Genomic DNA, 6,090 nt, shown 5'->3' on the forward strand with positions numbered 1-6,090 from the left:
AGAAGAAAAGTAATCGCTGACAGCACGAAGGATGTCACGCGACTAGTTAGCAGGCTAGAGTCTCGTTCGTTATCGGAATTAACCAGACAAATCGCTCCACCAACTAAGAACGGCCATGCACCACCACCCACCGAATCAAGAAAGAGCTATCAATCTGTCAATCCTTCCGGTGTCCGGGCCTGGTGAGGTTTCCCGTGTTGAGTCAAATTAAGCCGCAGGCTCCACTCCTGGTGGTGCCCTTCCGTCAATTCCTTTAAGTTTCAGCTTTGCAACCATACTTCCCCCGGAACCCAAAAGCTTTGGTTTCCCGGAGGCTGCCCGCCGAGTCATCGGAGGAACTGCGGCGGATCGCTGGCTGGCATCGTTTATGGTTAGAACTAGGGCGGTATCTGATCGCCTTCGAACCTCTAACTTTCGTTCTTGATTAATGAAAACATACTTGGCAAATGCTTTCGCTTCTGTTCGTCTTGCGACGATCCAAGAATTTCACCTCTAACGTCGCAATACGAATGCCCCCGCCTGTCCCTATTAATCATTACCTCGGGTTCCGAAAACCAACAAAATAGAACCGAGGTCCTATTCCATTATTCCATGCACACAGTATTCAGGCGGGCTTGCCTGCTTTAAGCACTCTAATTTGTTCAAAGTAAACGTGCCGGCCCACCGAGACACTCAATAAAGAGCACCCTGGTAGGATTTCAACGGGGTCCGCCTCGGGACGCACGAGCACGCACGAGGCGGTCGCACGCCTTCGGCTCGCCCCACCGGCAGGACGTCCCACGATACATGCCAGTTAAACACCGACGGGCGGTGAACCAACAGCGTGGGACACAAATCCAACTACGAGCTTTTTAACCGCAACAACTTTAATATACGCTATTGGAGCTGGAATTACCGCGGCTGCTGGCACCAGACTTGCCCTCCAATAGATACTCGTTAAAGGATTTAAAGTGTACTCATTCCGATTACGGGGCCTCGGATGAGTCCCGTATCGTTATTTTTCGTCACTACCTCCCCGTGCCGGGAGTGGGTAATTTGCGCGCCTGCTGCCTTCCTTGGATGTGGTAGCCGTTTCTCAGGCTCCCTCTCCGGAATCGAACCCTGATTCCCCGTTACCCGTTACAACCATGGTAGGCGCAGAACCTACCATCGACAGTTGATAAGGCAGACATTTGAAAGATGCGTCGCCGGTACGAGGACCGTGCGATCAGCCCTAAGTTATTCAGAGTCACCAAGGCAAACGGACCGGACGAGCCGACCGATTGGTTTTGATCTAATAAAAGCGTCCCTTCCATCTCTGGTCGGGACTCTGTTTGCATGTATTAGCTCTAGAATTACCACAGTTATCCAAGTAACGTGGGTACGATCTAAGGAACCATAACTGATTTAATGAGCCATTCGCGGTTTCACCTTAATGCGGCTTGTACTGAGACATGCATGGCTTAATCTTTGAGACAAGCATATGACTACTGGCAGGATCAACCAGGGAGCTGCGTCAACTAGAGCTGAGCAGCCGGCCGCCCGGGAGTGTGTCCCGGGGGCCCGCGCGAACACGCAAGCGTCCGCTCAATTATTCTGCAAACAGGAGGAGGCTGAGCTCCCCTGCACAACACACCTCGAAACCCTCTCAGGTCCCGGCGGCGCGCAGCGCCGTCCTAAGTACTTGGTCGGGTTCGAGAGAGGCGCAATCGCCCGGAGTTAGGCGAGTAGACGCTTTAGGTGCGACCACCCGTGCTCCCAACTGAGCTTGCCGCTGCCGACAGAGGCCCGGGAGCGTGCTGTCGTGGCATTGCCGGCGGGAGACAACACGCGCCACCTACGGTGACCGGCAGCTCCAACGCCAGCGCCACAGAAGGACAAAAGCCCTACTTGGGTGCCGAAGCGAACTCTCCCAGCACAGCGCACGCGCCAACACGTCCGCACAGCTGCGATACAAACCACCTGCGAGAACCGCTGGGGCGACCGAGCAGCAGACGGCGTCGCGGCGCCGAGCGCCGGGCGGCGGCGCATCCTCAGCGCACAAAGTCCTCAATCGGACCAGCACACTGCAGATGGCCACCGCGCTTCGCACCGGGCCCGCGAGGACCTACTTTGGCCGCAAGGCGCCGCGAGCAGGGGGCGCCGGCGCGCAGCTGCGCCGCCTGCCGCGTCCGTCGGCCGGCGCGCCTGCCACCGGCCGCCCCCACCAGCCGGCTGTAGCGCGTGCGCCCACGCACCGCGCTGCCAGCACGCCGGGCGGCCCCCCCTCACCGGCCGGGGACGGTCCCACCCAGCCACCGCCGCGTATCGCCTCACACCCAGATCCCCTTTCACGTTCGTGGGCATGGTGGGTCCCCTTTCACGTTCGTGGGCATGGTGGGTATCCCTGAAACAACCGGTTAATAGCTCGACCGATCGTCGCCAACACTGATTCACCTCTAGCGAGAACAACCGCACCACAACGGGTTACCGGTTGTTCATTTGCGTAACGTCACCAGCAAACGTACACGTCCATCGCCATTTGCAACGAGTATTGCATGCCTGTGTCAGGTGTCACAACACACTACGTCTGCCCACATAGACGCAACAACATGTGCACGCCTAGAGAACACGTGGAAGGTAGACCCCGTACGTATGCGGTGTCCATTGCGCGAACGACTGTCAGCCCGCCTCTGCAGCATGTCGCAGATGTGGAACGCGGTGCAACATGCTATCACGGTGTGTGAGAAGAGACGACTACGTCCGAATACACGCTCCACTACATCAACAGACTGCTCATGCTGATCGCCATCCAGGGCGTCCGTTCCTCCCACACGTCTGTATGGCGTACCACACTGCAATCCAGCTCTTATAGGGAGACGACACGTAGCTGCGTGCACAATATTTGGACTGTATGGTCCGCCGTTGCTAGGCGCTGTCGTCATACGGTCACATGGGCCACGATGTATCATTCAGTACATACGGAGCAATGTGCAGTACAGTTTGTGGGTTTTGCGTACATCGGCGGACAGGTGACAGGCCGTACCACAACGTAGGCTGAGTACGTCGGCATGCGAAGGGCATTGAACATGCAAACTTCTCACCGACCAGCTTGCGAAGGCAGGGGGGAAGGGGGGGGGGCATGTACGTCCTGCTGCTATCCACACTACAGTGTATAGCAGGAGCATGTGGAAAGTCAGCAACACCTGCAAGGTGTTTAACATGACGCGATACACAGGGGACCGGGCAGTGCGAGTAGCGAACTATATTGCGAGGGTTGCGGTTAGGCAACACTACACTACTTTAACGGGTTGCATAACAATTACAGAGCAGGTTCAGCGACAACGTGCGTCAGGTTAAGGCGCAATATAGTTTAGGTTACGGCGCACTTTAGGTTAGGTTAAGGCACATTATAGGTTAGGTTAAGGCACAACATGGGTTACGTTAAGGCACAACATGGGTTACGTTAAGGCACAACATGGGTTAGGTTAAGGCACAACATGGGTTAGGTTAAGGCACAACATGGGTTAGGTTAAGGCACAACATGGGTTAGGTTAAGGCACAACATGGGTTAGGTTAAGGCACAACATGGGTTAGGTTAAGGCACAACATGGGTTAGGTTAAGGCACAACATGGGTTAGGTTAAGGCACAACATGGGTTAGGTTAAGGCACAACATGGGTTAGGTTAAGGCACAACATGGGTTAGGTTAAGGCACAACATGGGTTAGGTTAAGGCACAACATGGGTTAGGTTAAGGCACAACATGGGTTAGGTTAAGGCACAACATGGGTTAGGTTAAGGCACAACATGGGTTAGGTTAAGGCACAACATGGGTTAGGTTAAGGCACAACATGGGTTAGGTTAAGGCACAACATGGGTTAGGTTAAGGCACAACATGGGTTAGGTTAAGGCACAACATGGGTTAGGTTAAGGCACAACATGGGTTAGGTTAAGGCACAACATGGGTTAGGTTAAGGCACAACATGGGTTAGGTTAAGGCACAACATGGGTTAGGTTAAGGCACAACATGGGTTAGGTTAAGGCACAACATGGGTTAGGTTAAGGCACAACATGGGTTAGGTTAAGGCACAACATGGGTTAGGTTAAGGCACAACATGGGTTAGGTTAAGGCACAACATGGGTTAGGTTAAGGCACAACATGGGTTAGGTTAAGGCACAACATGGGTTAGGTTAAGGCACAACATGGGTTAGGTTAAGGCACAACATGGGTTAGGTTAAGGCACAACATGGGTTAGGTTAAGGCACAACATGGGGTTAGGTTAAGGCACAACATGGGTTAGGTTAAGGCACAACATGGGTTAGGTTAAGGCACACCATGGGTTAGGTTGGCACACCATGGGTTAGGTTAAGGCACACCATGGGTTAGGTTAAGGCACAACATGGGTTAGGTTAAGGCACAACATGGGTTAGGTTAAGGCACAACATGGGTTAGGTTAAGGCACAACATGGGTTAGGTTAAGGCACAACATGGGTTAGGTTAAGGCACAACGTAGGTTAGGTTAAGGCACAACGTGGGTTAGGTTAAGGCACAACGTGGGTTAGGTTAAGGCACAACGTGGGTTAGGTTAAGGCACAACGTGGGTTAGGTTAAGGCACAACATGGGTTAGGTTAAGGCACAACATGGGTTAGGTTAAGGCACACCATGGGTTAGGTTAAGGCACAACATGGGTTAGGTTAAGGCACAACATGGGTTAGGTTAAGGCACAACATGGGTTAGGTTAAGGCACAACATGGGTTAGGTTAAGGGCACAACATGGGTTAGGTTAAGGCACAACATGGGTTAGGTTAAGGCACAACATGGGTTAGGTTAAGGCACAACGTAGGTTAGGTTAAGGCACAACGTGGGTTAGGTTAAGGCACAACATGGGTTAGGTTAAGGCACAACATGGGTTAGGTTAAGGCACAACATGGGGTTAGGTTAAGGCACAACATGGGTTAGGTTAAGGCACAACATGGGTTAGGTTAAGGCACAACATGGGTTAGGTTACGGCACAACATGGGTTACGTTACGGCACAACATGGGTTACGTTACGGCACAACATGGGTTACGTTACGGGCACAACATGGGTTACGTTACGGCACAACATGGGTTACGTTACGGCACAACATGGGTTACGTTACGGCACAACATGGGTTACGTTACGGCACAAATTAGGTTAGGTTACGGCACAAATTAGGTTAGGTTAAGGGCACAAATTAGGTTAGGTTAAGGCACAAATTAGGTTAGGTTAAGGCACAAATTAGGTTAGGTTAAGGCACAAATTAGTTAGGGTTAAGGCACAAATTAGGTTAGGTTAAGGCACAAATTAGGTTAGGTTAAGGCACAAATTAGGTTAGGTTAAGGCACGATATAGGTTAGGTTAAGGCACGATATAGGTTAGGTTAAGGCACGATATAGGTTAGGTTAAGGCACGATATAGGTTAGGTTAAGGCACGATATAGGTTAGGTTAAGGCACGATATAGGTTAGGTTAAGGCACGATATAGGTTAGGTTAAGGCACGATATAGGTTAGGTTAAGGCACGATATAGGTTAGGTTAAGGTACGATATAGGTTAGGTTAAGGTACGATATAGGTTAGGTTAAGGTACGATATAGGTTAGGTTAAGGTACGATATAGGTTAGGTTAAGGTACGATATAGGTTAGGTTAAGGTACGATATAGTTAGGTTAAGGTACGATATAGGTTAGGTTAAGGTACGATATAGCGTAGGTTCAGATACACATTGTTGTAGGGAAAGGTGTATTGGGGGGGGGGGCGGCAGGTTCGTTGATAGTGATTATCGTAATTGGATGCCTGCGGTATTATCCGATTTGTCACGTCAGGATGCACTTTTGGCTCATGACAGGCGGCGCTCCGATTCCATGGTTGTGGCAGATCTGTGTCTTTCATTCCTGCCATTGTTTGTGTGCTGTGACAGGAGGCAGTATTGTGATGTTGGGTGCACCACTGTGTAGGACATGTGTGGGTGTTCGTGGCTTAGCTGAGCAATGTGCGGATGTCGGAAGGGTGGGATATTGTGTTTTCTGGGTGGACCTCCCGGTCTGGTAATGATAGTGTGGATTGTGTCATGTGGCGGAGAGGATGCACTGGATGTTCTTCCATGCTGGT

The 6,090-nt window shown here is 51.6% G+C and overlaps 1 non-coding gene across 1 annotated transcript in view; it reads right to left on the minus strand.

The window, feature by feature from the left end:
• The window catches only part of LOC126443415 (small subunit ribosomal RNA), a 1,909-nt gene extending 420 nt beyond the window's left edge, over nucleotides 1-1,489 (minus strand). The window contains exon 1 of the ribosomal RNA XR_007581899.1: nucleotides 1-1,489. This exon is cut by the window's left edge and continues 420 nt beyond it. This is a non-coding gene — a ribosomal RNA (small subunit ribosomal RNA).
• Nucleotides 1,490-6,090: the final 4,601 nt, after the last annotated feature.

Source organism: Schistocerca serialis, unplaced genomic scaffold (genome assembly GCF_023864345.2).
Source record: "Schistocerca serialis cubense isolate TAMUIC-IGC-003099 unplaced genomic scaffold, iqSchSeri2.2 HiC_scaffold_147, whole genome shotgun sequence".
In the NCBI taxonomy this organism is placed as follows: Eukaryota; Metazoa; Arthropoda; class Insecta; order Orthoptera; family Acrididae; genus Schistocerca; species Schistocerca serialis.